This window comes from Camponotus floridanus, unplaced genomic scaffold (assembly GCF_003227725.1).
Source record: "Camponotus floridanus strain SB8 unplaced genomic scaffold, Cflo_v7.5 scaffold5, whole genome shotgun sequence".
Taxonomy (NCBI): Eukaryota; Metazoa; Arthropoda; class Insecta; order Hymenoptera; family Formicidae; genus Camponotus; species Camponotus floridanus.
Window position 1 is genome coordinate 2075031 of NW_020229658.1, and position 17384 is coordinate 2092414.

The 17384-nt window shown below is 45.8% G+C and overlaps 1 protein-coding gene across 6 annotated transcripts in view; it reads left to right on the top strand.

The window, feature by feature from the left end:
• LOC105255782 (dachshund homolog 2) overlaps positions 1 to 17384 on the top strand; it is a 180033-nt gene that overhangs the window by 90328 nt on the left and 72321 nt on the right. The gene's annotated exons all lie outside the window — the stretch shown is intronic.

Sequence of the window (17384 nt, forward strand, 5' to 3'; positions counted from 1 at the left end):
ATTCCGACATGCGAGAGGGGTTCGCGCAGCGTCGTTCACCCGTGAACCCGTAATTCTCGATTAGCCGGAAAAATCGCGCTACATCACCGACGGCAAAAATACAAAACGCAGCCGAGCGGGCTCGATGACGCCGGCGGCCTAGGCCGCCGCTGCACTTCCCGATAAATCAGCATTATCGGGGAGCGGTATCGAGTTTCCGGTCGCGCGACAAGTTGAGTCCAGGCCTGACGTAGTAATGCCAACATGATTTGTATGGTGCGAGAGCTCGTAACGTCCCCCTCCCCTCTTTGCGCGCGCCCCCGCCGCGTCATTCCGCCCCCTTGCCACCTACCCCGCCGCAAAATCCATCCAGCGCGACCTGCGTTTCATCCGATACCAACACACAGCCACCGTCGTGGCCGGAGAGCCGAGTCACACCGAGGTTTCCGCGTGATCCTAACCACTTGTCACTTCACGCCACGCAGATCATCGTCGCGACGTGCCCGTCCATCATTCGGGGATTAAATCATTCGAGCGCTTGCGAAATACTCGCGCCCGAAAGGGTTGATTTCGGGAAGGGGCTCTGCGTCCCCCCGCATTCTTCCGCCCCTTCGTCGGCCTCGAGGCTGCGAAACAACGTGCTCTGCAATATTATCGTGTTGCTTTCGCGTTGAATTCGGTGTCTCGTGTCTTCTCGGGAAATAAAAAGTTGGAGCGACGCGAGGGAGACGAGGGTAGTCCTCGACGAGCACTCGGAGCGGGTCAAGCATGTCGAAAATCTTCAATTTTACCCTCGTTCGTCGAAGGACGTAGATGCGAGAGAGGGAGAAGTCGGTCCTCGAACGACAGAGAGCCGTTAATATGAGGGGGTGAAAATCGACACTTGGCCGTCCGAAACGTAATTTCCAATTCAAAGGCAATGACCACTGATCGAGCCCCGCCGCCGACCACTCGCTCCGCGCGGTCCCCGCGCGCGCTTCCCCACTTGGACTGCGCGCCACCCTTTCTCTTTCTCTCTCTCGTTCTATTTGCTTTACCGTCGACCCCACCGTCGACTTCGTCAACCGGACAAACGCGTATTGTGATTTCAGCCTTTGACTGGTGGCCGTTCGATGGATATCGCAGGGGGTGGTAAATGGGCACGAGGCCACGGGGAGCGAATGCGGGGGCGGGCGGCGTCGGCGGCGGCAAGAGGGGGACGGGGACGGTTTGGTGTGGAAGGGCGGCGGACCGGCGAGCACACCGTGAATATTCATGGCGAGAACCCTAGACGAATTCGGACTTGTTGCGACTGACACTGATGTAAACCTTTGTTTATCCTGCGTGGCCCGCGCACTCGTTCGTTCCCTCGAGATACGCGCGAGAGCAGCCGCGCAGCCGAGGGCGATCCACGAGTATTTAACTGCGAGTTAAATTCTGATTAATCGACGGCGCCGGCTTTATTAATTGTTTGTCCTCTTCTCTGATTTTACAAGCACAGCCGGGACGATCGAAGACCGCGTTACTCCTTCTGTCGTCTCTCGTTCCTTCTCCCTCGCCGCGTTTTAATCTCGATGATTTGTTCCCGCTAATCCATTTGATCTACTCGGAGGAAAACTCCAATTTCCCCTCAAGTCTATCCGTCAGGTCGGTCAATTAAATCTCATCGGTCTCACGTTAGTCCGTTTGTCCGTATTCAGATTTATTAGAGTATTTTTTATCCAATAATGTGATCATCTTCTCGCTTGACACGTGCCGAGAGGTCACAGCTTATAGCGAAATTATAATTTTTACTCGTCGTAATTGCATGTATCGATCATTCTCTTCACGAGTGATACCTATAGAACTGAATTTCGGATATGTATGACTGGCGGATAAGCAGTCGTTACGGGCGGATGAAGGCGGAGTTGCAGAGTTGCCGGTCGACCCTCGGCGTACCGCGGCCCGTTATGAAGTAAGTAATATTAATGGTTCCCCGCGCAGTCAGAATGTTCGATATCAATGCGCTAATGTCGGCTTCCTGGCTTTAAAACTACCCAGTCATTCCGGCATAATTCAGGCGCGCATTGTCTGTCGTCGTCGAATACCATCCGCCGTCAGTCTCTCGCTGCCTTCCTACGTTGGGTTCCTTATCGTCGACGTCCCCTTACGCGCTGCCTCCGCATCTCCATCCATCGGTCCTCCCTCGCCTCTACCTCGTCTTTCGTCCGTCGTCTCACTTCAACCAGTCCCGAACTTGGGAGGGATTTCCACCCTCTCCGTCGCGCTGTCGCGATGTCATTAATTACGACGACGACGACGGCGACGACGTCCTATCGTCCAGGACATCTGCTGGAAAATAATATTCATAAAGTTGAACCTCATCGTACGATCGACTCTTTCTGCTTCCACTTTCTCTCTCTCTCCCTCTTCCTCATTTGATTTTGCTTCTCGTTTCTTCCTCATTCTCCCTCTTGCTAACGGGATAACGTCGCCCATTTACATTTACGGTCATGATTTCGTGGCTGCCGAGACGACGTTCTTGAAGAAACGTGTCGACGACGACAGACACAAAACGGGCACGTGGAACGCGTCGTAAGATGCTTTGTTTCTTGTCATTTTGATAACCACACGCGATTGCTGCCGGCATCGATGTCGATTTGTATTACGAGAATAGTATACGATCAATATCATCATAATCCTTTAATATAATACTTGGTTTAATACGATTCGTCTCAGTTCAATGCGCGTTAACGTTTCATCGAGTAAATTAACTAGAGGACAAAGATAAATCAAGTTTTTATAGAACGCGAGATGCGTAATATCAAGTATTTAAATAAATTTAAATTTTATTGATTATTAATTAAACGATGACAGGCAGCGCTATGCACATTAATTATGGAATATATTTTATCATTCTAATCTAATCAGGTTCAAAGGAGTTAACCGTGACACTTTTATGAGTACGACACTTAATAATGAATTATACGCTATTTTGTAGAAATTATATGAAAATAAGATTCATACTTATCGCGGATAAATAGTAGGCTGAAAAATATTCGGATCAAGATCTGTCAAACGATTGACTCTTCGTCTATTTTGATCGCTACAAAACATTTAATTATTTATTATTAATTATTTATTATTATTTATATTAATTGAATTATTTATTATTTAATTAATTATTTATCTTTCGCCGTTTTCGTTCTCTTATGCCATCACAGGCGGCACGTTAATTGCGTTCAAACGAACTGTCAGCGCGCGTACAAGCACATGTAGGTAGAAACGGTGCAAACACCTACGGAGGTAACTCTACTGTAACTACGAGCATCACGTAGGGTCGTAGTGACGCGACGTGCGTGCAAATACGCGCATTGTGATTAATACTGTTTACGCGGCAACCGGTCCAGGCTCGGAGCTGTCAGCATCCCGCAACGAGGATCCCATAATTATGCAATGTGCCGCGACGCGACGTTTTCCGTCTTGTCCGTTTAATCGCGCACATCAACGTGAATTTGACCATCAGAGATTATTTCGATTGTTTCTGCCACTTATATACGCGACGATTTTTTCATTCATTTTTTACCGCTGCGATTAATTATCACGACGTGTTATCATCGTATTAATATAATGTTTGTCCCGTCAATTATATCATTTTTTTTTCGTTAAAAATATATAATTTGAGCGCGTATATGCATATTGGAGTACGCTAATGATGGAGTCGCTAATGATGACTCTCGCGTCTCAATACGTAGGAAAATTTAATCTCCGAGTAAGATCGCAAAATGGCAAATTGCTCCGAGTAAAATGAGTTATTCGCGAAAATCGTTGCGATTATCCCGGCGTTGACAAAGAGCGCATTAGTCACGCTATCATTCTCTCCTCTCCGACGTTGTACCCTTCCTTCTATTTCTCCTTCGGATTCCACCCTATAATTTCCCGACATAATTTTCACGTGTAATTGCCAGTGTACGCGCGCGTCCGTCCGTGCAATTACTTAGATATTTAAAGAAACGCGATCTGTGCACTTGGCCGTCGAGGAAGAGAGACGGAGGATGCTCGATCGTCGTTAGGGTCACCCCAATTTCACGAAAGCGGTTCGATCCCTGCTCGCGCGCAGCAGGCAGGTATAAAATCCATCGTCGATCGCTTATGGATTCCACGTCTGGTCACCTTCGATCGTTGTACCGATTATGCTAACGTTCCCGTCATCTAATCCCAACAACAATCTAGACGACAATTAGCCCGGCGATTTTTTGCGCGCGGCGCATCTCTTCCTCTCGTCGTCGGCTCGCGTGATTCCAAGGACGATCTCTCACGGAAATCGAACGGTGCGGACGAAAAATATATTCCCGATTCGCGACATAACCGCACGATTAAAACTCGCGTTCGGCGAACTCGATCGATCTCGAGCCCTTCTTCCACGAATCGATTATCGCTTGTCTATCGATGGCGCGCGTTCTAAGGACGATGTAGGAACCATCGCGTTACATCACCAGCCTGTTTCTGTCGTGACCGGACGATCGTGCGAGGTGGATTCCGCATCCTCTGCGTGCGATGATAATGGATCATCCCTCCACGGGATGCTCCAATATCGCTCCACAATAATTGATTGCGACATGGCACGAAAGGAATCGTCAAAGCTGCGCGTCAATCGAGATCGAAAGAATAAATCGATGTGGGACTTATTAATGAATACAAAGCGAATAATGAAAAGAATAAATCTCAGAAAAAAGGAATGATCGATGTGAACTGGAAGAAAATAGTATGCATTAAATCTTTCGACTCGTAAACTCCTTTGAGCGAACAAGCTAAAGTCGCGTCTTCTTGAGGAGAGGCGACAGGCCGTTCCCAAGGGAAATGCGAACAAGGAAGCTGACCCGAGAGGCTGAGTGACATTTATTTTATTAACCCGGCTAAATTATTTATCGACCGACCGTGAATTATTTGTCGTAAGAAGCTGTGACGTTGTTTATTCAAAAAGATAATCAATCTTCGAGTTCTGAGAACCGCCAATGATGACAAGTCGCTTGTGGATTTCGTTGGAAAAGGCAGGAATTTTAATGAAAGCAATAACAAATAATAAACAGATTCCTTCCTGAAATATATGCAGTCATTTACGTTGACGTGGATACGAGAACGATCGTGGCTTTGGTGCAAGCGCTGCGTAACCCGAGGGGTGGAGGTGCTGCGACGACGGGTATTATATAGGGTCGAAGGGAATCATCCGGGGAAGAGGGGCAGGTGTCATGTTGTGCCAACGTGCATTATTAGAACGTACGTCATCGGCCGGTAACGAGCCAAACCGAGCAAACTTTGGGACGTTGGCGACTTGAACGCCTTCTCGTCGTCATCGGCGTCGTTGTCGGCATCGCCCATGACAAAATGATGATTAATTAAAAACATAATTAGTCGCGTCGTCCGCAAACATGTCTCTGGATACTCCTACCGGACGCTAATGTACCGTGAAATTGTCATCCTTCTTAATATTTTTTTCCGCTTTTCGCTCTCGTCTCGTTAAGCCGCCGTCTTTCGCCGGATATTTTCTCAGCGAGACAGCGAGCGCTATTTGTGTCGCGGCATCGGTGGCTGACTAACGAGCTTGCGATCATATAATTTGTGTCGTTGAATACGCGTAAACGAGCTCTCAAAGCTTAGCTTGTCGTCTATCGTGTCATTTAAGAGATGCATTTTTTTTTTATATTGTTTCATTTTATTATTCGACTTGCATTGAAGAAATGTATACATATACAAGGTGTTTCAGGTCAGGTTAGAGGAACTTTAGGATCTTATAGGAAATTGAATTTGGAACAAAAAAGTTCCTATAAACATAGGTCTGGAAACGCTTCGTTAAAAAGTTTCAACTAATAAACGTCAAAAAATCACGTTTATTTGATGATTTTTAAAAATAATCCTTTATTTATTTGAAAAAAGTAATGAGATAAATCGGATGGATAATTAAATAACAAACTAAATTACATTATTTTCATTTATATAATTCTGATAAGAGATAAAAAGATCTTCGAAAGCTTGTTTTCACAGTTTCTACTTTTTTCGTTGTTTTGAGTTTATTTTCTTTTGAACGCCTTATCAGAATTACATAAATGAAAATAATGTAATTTAGTTTGTCATTTAATTACCTATTCAATTTATTTCATTACTTTTTTCAAATAAAGGATTATTTTTAAAAATCATCAAATAAACGTAATTTTCTTGACATTTATAACTTTTTAACGAAGCGTTTCCGGATCTATGTTTATAGAAACTTTTTTATTCCAAATTCAATTTCCTATGAGATCCTAAAGTTTCTCTAACCTGACCTGAAAGAGCCTGTATATTTAGCCCTTATCCACTACTGCTTCTTGTTTATATCAACCACAGATAGTTTTCAACGCTTCATCGCACTCGCGCGATTCGTATTTATATCCCGAGTTTGCACCCTCGATAATCGGAATTTAATTACGACAATCGTCTACGCCGTGCGTCTTAATTAAGCGGAACAAATATCGATTTTAACGCTGCAGTATCCTTGTCTTTACGTCGCTGCCGTTGATATATTGTTATTAAATGGTTCCCCTTTGGCGCCGCGTCAGGATATAATAACGTAGCGATGCTCCGGACGCGGTCGAAGTACGGGGGAAGAGAGGTTACACGCGCGTTGATGTGTTCTTATTTATACTCCCGCGACATGCGATTCCTTGCTGCACTTCCGGGGGTATCTCCCATACGTTCTCATCCCTCCGGTTTTTCTCACGCTATCGATCCGCTCGTAGTAAATAAGTAATTTTCCCGAGACGCCTCTCTGTATAACGGGAAGAGACAAGAAACTCGATACTCCTTTCTCGAATAAATCTCCGGGAAATTGTGAATGTCTAACGTGGATAAGAAATGAAGGAGCGCGTTCTCCGAGAGCACGATCCGAGAGACGGTCAGCGGGTGGGCGGCCGACGAGAGGAGGGGTGGTTAATTGAAAAGCGGCCGGAAGGGCGCCGTTAAATAAACCGCGGACGAACGTTCCTGCGGTTCCGCGGTGCTACCCGTTTCGCAGCCTCGGTTTCACTGGCACTTTTGGTAATGAACTAATATTTGCAGTGTTCGTCCCGCCCGTCGCCACGTTTCCGTTGGCGTCCCTTACGCGCGTGGGCTCCCAGGACCGGACGCGGAGGTGGAGACGTGTGGACACAATCGTCGGCGTGTTATCGGCGACCCTTCCGTAAATACGCGCTTGGCCCCGCGGGGGTCAGATCCGCACCGCCACCTACCCCTCGTCCCCTTCCTCGCGATGCACATGCACGCGGCCTCGCTCGAGAACGAGAGCTGTTACGATATGCATATAGATCAAATAGCTCCGTGTGTGCTCTGCGTTCCCGACGATTGCACCTCCGAAATCAGATTCTTCTGCCACGTTCTCCCTTCTTTGATCAGCGCGACGCTTTGCATACGTGAAATGCGCGATGCGTCGCGTTCTTTTGAGATGTCCGTACCTTCGCCTCGGGGCGTCTGTAGAAAAGAATCTCCGTGGAATTAAGGTCCACTTGTATAAATTATTTTTTTACATTTTTATTTCGTTAAGAGAGAGGGGGATACACTCTTTGGAATATTTTGATTACTTCAGACATTAAATCGCGCTTAAATTTTTTGTAAGATTGCAAAAGATTTTGAGTGTAAAGAAAGATGGAAGGAAAAGAGAGGGGATGAAGAGCAGTGCCTTTTTCGTGGTACTTTCTGCGTGTGACAGCGCGATGTAAAGAGTAACGTACTTCTCTCGGTGACAAACGAGCCCAAGTGGCAGCCACGGTCACTCGACAAGAATAATCGTTTTCCAATTGAAATCCAATAGCAACTTGGCGCGTCCCTCTCTTATGTTCCTCGCGTCCCACATTGATGAACGCTTCTAAAATGTTTTTGACATTGATTATGCGGAAGAGGATCGACTCGGAACGCTTTTCCCCGCTCTGTCTACTTCCTCCGCGGGAAGGATTCCCAATCACGCTCTCGGAAAGTACTCTCGCCGTCGTCGCCGGCGCAAAAAGCGGACTTTTTCGAGAATTTAAATAATATCCTTTTATATTTTCGGGCGCCTCGCGCGCTGCACGAGCGGCAGGGACATCGCGGCTCGTACGTTTGCGCGTACGTCGGCCGTCATAAATCCAGCCGGGCGCTACGGGAGAGAGAAAATCTACAATTCTAAAGCTTTCCATAAAACACTCGACAAAACGCTTCGCCCGCACTTTTCGAGTGGCCCCACCGAGCCCTCCATCGTCGCCTCTCCTCCTCCTTCTCGTGCTTTTCCTCCTCCGCTTCTCCTCGCGTTCTCGCCGCCGCGCATGAATCTGTTGAAATATGTAAAACCGTGTAACCTCTTCAATTTACATAGCCGCGTTCTGCGTTCGCAGAGTGGCCGCTCATCTCGCTAATTGATAATTTCGCGGACTTTACTCTCCTCTTTTTATGATACTCCCGGCTGAAAAATTGCGCCGGAGCAAACAGCGTGAATCTCGATCGCCGAGAAATGTTACCGTTCGTATGCATCGTAATAAGAAAAATAGACTTCTCGCGTTCCGCGTTCAAGAAAACCTGCCAATCGAGTGCAATCTCCTCTTCCGTAGCGATCTTTTCGTCTCGAAAATTGCGCATTTGTCGAGAAATCCGTTCGAGAATTGATTCGGTAGGCAACGAATAGAGACAGGCCGACAACGAGGAAGAGAGCGCAGGAAGAAAAAGGAGACGAGATGACGATGATGAAGCAAATGCCTCGGACGTTGTCTCACGTGATAGACGTCCATCATCGGGAACGACGAAAGCCCAACATCGCGAGGCGACACATAAATATATATGCGCCTGGACGCGCCGTGTTGATGCAACTATCATTTTTTCTCCTCTCTTCCCGTCGCCGGTAATCGCGGTCGCTCGCTTCGCTTTCGCTTCCACCGTCTCCTCCTCCTCCTCCTCCTCCTCCTCTTTCTCTCTTCTTTTTTTCACCACGCGTGATCCACTGCGACGGCACGCCGTTGCCACTGGTATTTCGGAGCTCGCTGAACAAACAAGCGCCGATAAAAGTACCGGGAGTATATAGTACATCTGGAAGTAGGGATCATCAGTCACGACGCATCTGCGAAGCACTCTAGTTCTCTCTTCTGTCCTCTGCCTTCCCGTTCCCCTTTTTCTCTCTCTTTCCCTCTCGCGTCCACCCACCGCGAGTGCTAAAAACCATTTGTCATCGCCAGCGTAAATATGCCCCCTGAGCGAAACGTGCATTCGACTTGCCTTCTCTCGCGAGAAATCGGAGGATTATTCTGGTATTTTCACGCAGCCGCGTGAAATGTGATTTTACAAGATTATTGAATTCCTCGTGGATGTAATTTCTTTCCTTATGCATGAAAAAGTAGCTCGTTGCCGCGATGAATCGATTTGTCTGGATGCTTGCGAAAACAAAACGCGAAGAAAAGCGAGCACCGTGCGCGGGGCTTATCTTTATTTAGTGTAACCACACGTCCGCGCGCTCGGGGGAGTACCTTAAAAAGTTGGTCTAATAAAACCCCAAGGCCATTTGTCAACGGGGGTGCGCAGCGCGCCCCGGGGGGGCCGCTGCTACAAAATGTATGTAAAACACATCCAGTCGACGCCGCGGCTCGTGAGGCCGTAACCGCTCGCGCGTCTGATGGGCCGACATCTAAAATAATAAAAGTTGCCTCCGTCATTTGTCAACGCTTCCTCTAAGGAGCGACACGGCGAATCCCACCCGCCACCTCGTAATTTCGCGATGTCGCAGCTGCGAGCGCGTTTGCCTCCCCTATCCCCGGCTCGTCCCCAGTCTTCTCCTTCACCCTTGCAGAGAGACAACGATTTCGTGTTACGGCTCCCTTAATTTTACGAAGAGTCTTCTCTCCCTCGCGAAATAAGAATTTGAATGAAGCTCGCGCGAGCCGACTTAATGCGATAACGCGCGCGACACGACATGACACGAGTGTCGTAAAAAGCGTAAGCGAGGAGTCCGCGAATCTTACCTTGTTTCGATTGCGAAGATTGTTTTGATCCGTCAAAAGTAAGCTTTTATCGTTTCTCGAATTTTGTCAGAATATCTCCTTGTTATTTAATTATCCGCGTCTTTATATCGAGCAATCTCATGCGCTCGTTAAAGAGAAAATTAAAATGTAAAAATTACGGTAGACCACACACGCATACATGTACGACATGACGCACAGACGACGATTGAAACTTTGTACAGTCGCGTTTTACGATGAACGTTGGCTTAATTAAACCACGCACATGAACGGTTCCTGTGAAGAGAGCGGCTCCATAAGGAACGTGTCTCGCCGGTGCTTCGGATATCCGCGGGGATCCCAAGGTGACGCAAAACGAGGCGTTTCCGTACTTTATGCCCGTCCGCCTTAATCCTTTGGAGCGAAGAGAGGAGAGGACGGTCGCGACGCGGCCCTAAAGTGAAATAATAAATAAAATAATATATCCCGCGTCTCTCTCCTGTGCGTTGTCGACTCGTGGATGGTAATAATCTAGGAGAACGAATGTGCCAGACGACTTTTATGAAACGATCCGAAGGAGCCCCTCCGCCCCTCGCTCCTTTACTCACGTATAGTTGAAAAATAAAATCCTAACTCTTTCTCGGAAGTCGAGGGATAGCTGAGAAGGGGAATAGAATGTCGAATACAGCCGCTGAATACCGGGGGCCGACAATAAAATTGTCATAAACCATTCACTCGAATAATGCACCTGTTTGGACGTTCTTTATCTCGCTTAATGTCCATTGCGATTGATCGCAACATGTAAGCATGACTTTGATTCCAAACGTTGCAAGCTATTGATCGTTGCGCGTATCAATTTATTAAATGGATCCAAATCGCGAGTATCTTTTTAGTGGGAAAAATTTTAGGAGATTCTTTGATTTTTTATATAAACATGTACTCCTAGATCCCTTCGTACGAAGTTACACTCCTCCAAAAAAGGGGGTAAAAATTAGATTTTTATTTCTTTTTCCAAATTTATAACAAGTTAAAGAAATGAAATTAAATGGATATTTTGTACTAGTAAAAAGGTTATTTATTAATATTTTTTCCAGCTTCTCTTATTGTTGTAAGGGAATGAAACTAGCAACACTATTCAATTTTTTACTAGAACTATTTAAAGAGTCAGAGGTCGGAATATGATCATCTAAAAATATACATTAAAAAGTTTGATTTATTTAGAAACTTTTTTATTTCTTTTATTTTTTTCATAAAATCAGTAGTTTAAAAAAAATAAAATAAAATATGTTATCGTGCACCGCACGATGCTAAATAGCATAGGTTTCGAATTACAAAAAGTTAAATTTTAAAATAAAAATAAAATTAGAGTAAATGTGTTTGGAAAATTGGAACAAAAATAAAATTATAATAAAAACCTAAAAAATAGAAACCTAATTTTTATCCCTATTTTTGGAGAAGTGTAACTTCACAGGGAGGGATGTAGGAGTATATATTTATATGAAAAATCCCTCTTAATTTTCGACAAAGAATTATCTCCTAAAATTTTTCGAACTTGTTAAGAACCTTGTATATACACATTATATATAATTTTAAATTATTCCAAAATAATCTGTATATATGTGTAATCTTGTTACTCGCGATTTGCATGAAAACAATTCGTAAACGCTGCTCGATAAAACGCTTTTTTACGCCTTTTCACTTTCGGGAAAGGGAAAAAAAAGCGCATTAGTCGCGGAATGGAGATCGTTGCCGCGTTCTTGGTCGCGGATAAAACTCGGGCGAAGAGAGAGCCTCGCTGGAAAATCTCTGTCCATAAAGTCGACGTTCACCCTCGGTGGCGTGTCGTTTCTGCATTGAAAGAATGATCGAGTACCCGGCGAAAGGGCGAATGCGCCCAACCACCATCAGCCGGTGGTGGCGTTTGTGTAACCGCGCGCGCGGCACTCGCTTATTCCAGTTTATTTTCAAGTAACCCTTCACATTGCGCTAATGTATTTCTTTTAAGCCGCCATTCACGCCGTCCGACATTTCAATCCGGTCCATTCAGCGTCCGTCCGCCCGCCCGTCTTTCCGTGAAACACACGGCCGATCGATCTAACCAACACCGCGCGTCAATATTCGCACGACTTAATCCATTTCGGCGAATGACTCGTCATGTTTTTTTTTATCCTTCCTCTCCTCCTTCCCTCGACACCTTTCTCCCGCTCTCTTTTACATTTCCCATGCGCAGTCATTTTACGATACAATCGTCGATCGTTTTCTTTGTCGACGCGATAACACGAATTAATGAATAAAATAGGCGAGCCGAACGTTTTGCGAAGGTAATTAAGCGATAACTAAAAATTGATCGACCCCCCCCCCTCTCATACAATTAAGATTTTATTCATGCGCAAATAGAAATCTCACGGATGTGACATTGCGAGGTATTTGAAATAGCGAATGAAAGGGAGAAGGGGAGAGAGGCTACTTACATAGGGGGAGAGAGTTGGATCGAAAGATAAAAGTCCATTGCTGCGTTCGACGTTATAATAATTCAACGTGTACAACACGTGGTGAGAAGGGGTTACGCTGCATTCCTGTTCGTTTCGATGTCTATAACGCCCTGACAAAGGGGTCCGCCGATCGCACGGGGTTCGTTTCGACCCTGTGGATCGCTAAATATTTCATTTCGCATCCCTCGAAACGTTTAATCTCGATTCAGGTATCGCGAGTATGTGTTCTTGCGCGACTCGCGCAGGTGGCTCTCGATTTGCTCTCGATTCATGCCCGGCTCGACTCAAAGTCATCGTTCATGTAAAACTTGGGAAAATATCTGTACAAAGGGGAAAATGTAACGTTTATATTAACACAAAATTTTTATTTGCGAAGGAAAATTTAAATTAATTCAGAATTTTCTTTCTCTTTCTTTGTGGGAAGAGAGAAAAGTTATTTATTATCCTAATAAAATAACTTTTGTCGGCAAATTGTATAGATAACAAAACGTAGAAACACCGTCATGTTTCCGACTCTGATCGGACATCGGGAAGTTTCATTATTCGGGGTATAGCTGCGTCTTTCTCATCCCACCGCCCCATCTTCGTTTACATTTATGATTTAATATGATCGTCCATTGTTACGTCCCCTCCGGCTATACCATCTCCCTTTCTTCCCGTACAAATATCTCGCTTTCTGTCCTCGTTACCTATGTAATTTGAACGGGCTTTATTGTTGCTTCTTGGCAGAAGAATGCCTACCGTATCCATCTCTTCGATCTTTTCCAGTTTTATCTCGACTCGTTTAATCCTTCTTAACCCATTATTTAGTTATTATTTCTTCACGTTTCTCGCAATCGGGCGTCGAATTTGGATCATTGATTATAAACGATGGCTTTCTCAGAGATTGTAATTCGTGCAGGAGGAAAAAAGAAATCCCCGATAATGACCTAGAGTGTAAATTCGTGTTAATCATAGTTAGAGCAACGTAAATCGCAGTTAAACCAAACGGCACGCGGCGGAATGACAGCGACGTAACAAAAGCGGCACAAAGGGGTGGTCGTGCGCAGCATATTAAATTCGCGCAGAATTCGACGAACTTTTCACCGACGCATTATGGGTCGGCTATCTGGATGATGTAGCACCGAAGTTGGGAAGACTTTTCCAAGCCGAGCCCCTGTTCGCTCTTTCTCTCTCTCTTTCTACCGGTCGTATCTCTTCTCTTTATCTCTTGCGCGCTTTTCCTCGCTCCATCTCCCTTTCTCTTTCTCTCTCTGAGCATAGCTTCCAGGGTAGCAATCTTTTATTATTAGCGCAGGCTTTACCAGACAATGAAACGAAAGGAACGGAATATGATATTGTAGTACAGAGGCTCGTCGGAAAGGGAAGCTATTGTCGGTCTCTTTGAATTTTAAAGTCAACGATCGATACGGCTCGGGGGATGCGCCTTTAGCCATACAGCCATATAAACCGCTTCAGTCCGCGCCTCCCTCGCGTTCCACCCACCTACCGTGGATGCTCGTCCTTCGAGGTCCCTTCACCGCCATCGGCTTAGCCTCGGTTCTGTTTATTCGGGATCACCCGGTACGCGATGATTCCGAGCGAGAAACCACCCCCGATTCGCGCTGTATTTTTCGCCGCGCAAAGGATGCGAGCCACTTGCTCGTTTCCTCTCGATTACGAATCCAAGGAAGGAATATTGACAGCTCGCGGGTGTGTTTCTCGTGATAATTTAGGAAAAAAAAATTGTGCGAGTTGATGAAAAATAAATTTATAATAATTGATCGAAGAAATTTTGTCTAAATTAGAAATATTCAAATGTCAAATATATATATAAGTATATCCATTCGCATGCGAACAACGTACTTCCCTTTCTGCGACCGAGGTCGCAAGGCCGTCAGCAAATTGTCGGCGGACTAATGATAAATTGCGCCCTCGGCCCTGCGAAAATTCCCCGTACGAGGTGGCGTGGCGTACGGGGAATCAAATTGCAATTTGTTATTTGTAATTCCGAGTGTCGCTTAATATACTCCCGGCTCTTCCGCCTTCCCCTCGTTCGCTCGGATGCGGAAGGGTTAGAAATTAAACGTAGGTTGATGAGAAAGTGCGAAGGTGCGAGACGAGGGGGTGGAGTGTCATCTTGTTTGGTGCTAATAAACGGTAATTAAGTACGCGTCTCCTTTATTTTTATCACGCGCAAATGCTATTTTAAACGGAGCAAAGTTGTTACTTGCGATATTGTCTCCGCATCCACTTCAATCTTGCCATTATCTCTTTCCGATTTTTATCTCTCGAAACGATTCCTCAGCGAAGAATCGACATAGGGAGAGAATCGTCGGCTGAGTAGGCAAATATTCGATTTTGTCTATTCAATTTTCCAGAAAAATGACGCGGCCGCCATTTCTCGAGGGCCCCCGTCGCTCTTTCAGCCAAATATTATCGCTGGAACTCGAATGCGCGACGAAAGGGGGAGGGAGAGAGGGTGGTTCGAAGGAAAAGAATAAGTTCGATCAGTCAGAGGGTGGCGGTTACCGTTTCGGTTATGGCTTTCGGAAGCATCGTCGAATCCTATTCTTGCGCAAACCCGATAAGGGGCCTTTTACGCGTCTATTTTCGCACACGCGTCGCCTGCACCTACGTCATCGTTGTACACGCATCTACCAAAAAAAAAAAAAGAAAAGTGAAAGATCACAAATGTTTTATTCTATCTCTTTCTCTCTTCTCATTTTTTAAGTTGATTTCTTTTTCTCTTTTTTAAATTAAAAGTCTTTAGAAATGTTAAAATCTGAAAACTCTTAAAAATTAAAATCGATACAATTTTCATGAATACAGATTTCGTAAAAAAATTGTTTTGAAATATGATATTAAAGAATGGTTTCAAGAAACAAATATAATTAATTTCATCATTCGGGCAAGTATTTTTCATAACATTTGGAGCATTTTTCTGATCCATATACGTCTTATGTCAAGAAAACGAAAAGCCTGCTTCGCATCGCGCGCGATAACTTTCAATTTTTTCACAACGTATTTTTCTTGAATATACTCCGCCGGATACACGAAGAGAGAGGGGGCAAAGACGAGGAGGGAAGGGATAGGGGTGAGCTGGCGGCATGGAAGGCTGCGGCGAGGGGCTGGTATCCGTGAGTTTATTTGCGTTTTGCCTGGCGGCTGAGCATCCAGGCGTTCAGAAAAGGCCGGGAAGCGATCGAACAGCGGAGACTTATCGCCGCCAAACTTGGAGCAGAACCGCCGCGGCGTGCTACGATAACCCTGCTTTCCGCCCCTCCGAGTCTGCATCTCGCCCCCGGCTTCGGAGCAACGATACGCAAAGGGGTAAATCGGAATGGAAGTATTTATACGCGCGCACGTGGTTCCGATATTCCGTCTAATCGATGATGCGTCAAAAGTTTTGGCGATCTCGTCGAAGAATTGATTTACTCGCTCCCCTCGACGATTTCGTTTTTAATCCCCTACGATTGAAATTTCTGCGCTAAAGATCTTATCGTTCTTTTTTTTTTCTCTTTTGTTCCGATGTTGAATTTTTTTGTGATAAGAAGAAGGGAGGGAAAGTTTCTTTGCTCGGATACCATTTTGTCTATTTTTTTTTACAAAATATATATTTTTATAATATACATATAATATATGTGATCAGTTTCGATGCCGGCTTGTAAATCCGAGTAAGGGATAAAGTTCTCAAGGATACACAGCTTTCGGACGTAGAGCAGTTTCCGAAGGGTATCGAAGGGCTTTTTTCTGTCCTAGGAAACCGAGTCCTCCCGCTATTTCGGCGTGAAAGAGGCACGGAGCAACGGCGGGTTAGGGCACGTAAAAAGTCCACGAGGGACTGGAATTGGGGTAAAAACGTCCCGGCGCGGCGTGAAACCTCCGCAGATTGACTCCATCCGAAACCGCGATAAGCCCCATCGTGCTCCATCTCTTTTTCTCTCTGTCCCCCTCCCTCCCTTCCCGGCCTCTATCTCTGTGTATCTTTTTTTTTCGTCACGTCACGTGGAGAAGAGAGATCCCGTAACGACCATCGATAGCCCTTAATCGAATGATCCGCGCGCCGCTCGACGCATTGCTGGAAAGTGATTTTTATTTTCCACTGATTCTAATTTATATCAGCCTTTATGGGCGACTTTTGGCAACGCGTCCGAGATATGCAGCCTCACACGTAGCGTTCAGATCGAGGGGTTAGCCCGCGGTTATCTCTCCGTTACGCGTTGGCAGGCATATGTCCCCCGATGCTGCTGCTGCTTCCCGGTGGGGTGGCGAGACACAGGGCGCGAGGGGTGTAGGGAGCGCGAAGGTCATAATTTTCAGATTTATGTACAAATGTTTGGCGCGGGGTTCGCGCCCGTTTCTCCTCCTGGGGAAGATGCCTATCGTAAAGTTTCGCGGAGAATTGAAAAATGCTCTCGAGGCTTTCGCACGCGCGGGGGGGGAGGGGGGGGGCGATGATGGAACACGGGATGGATCAGCCGCGGCGGGAAACCCGTCGCCCTTTTACCATCCGTGAAACGACGGGGGAGAAGATCGTGGTCGCGAATCACCGTGCTCGCTTCTCGACGAAACTTTAATGAACGAGTCGAATATATAATCATCATAGTTTTGCAAAAATATCCCTTTATTTTCGCGGCTAATGTTTTGGATCGTAAAAGCGGCGAGTATAAAAGTGGCCCGTTAAAGTACAAATTGCCCGTGTTACGCGTTGCTCAAGTCGTATATATGTATGCACATGTAGCATAAATACACATACACACGCAAGTGGTAACAGCAAAGTACATTCCTGGAGAATCGGGCGGGTCCGTTTCATAATTCAGACCCTTTCTAGGCACCCCTACTTCGCATACCCCGAACGTCATTTCTGATGTATGACGCATAGTGCCGGTGCACTCAAAGTGCTATCTGTTAACGAGCTTCTCTACTCGGGGCTTGTCTTACGCATTACACTTTATTACGGAAACCTAATATGTTCTCCGTTGACGCGCTA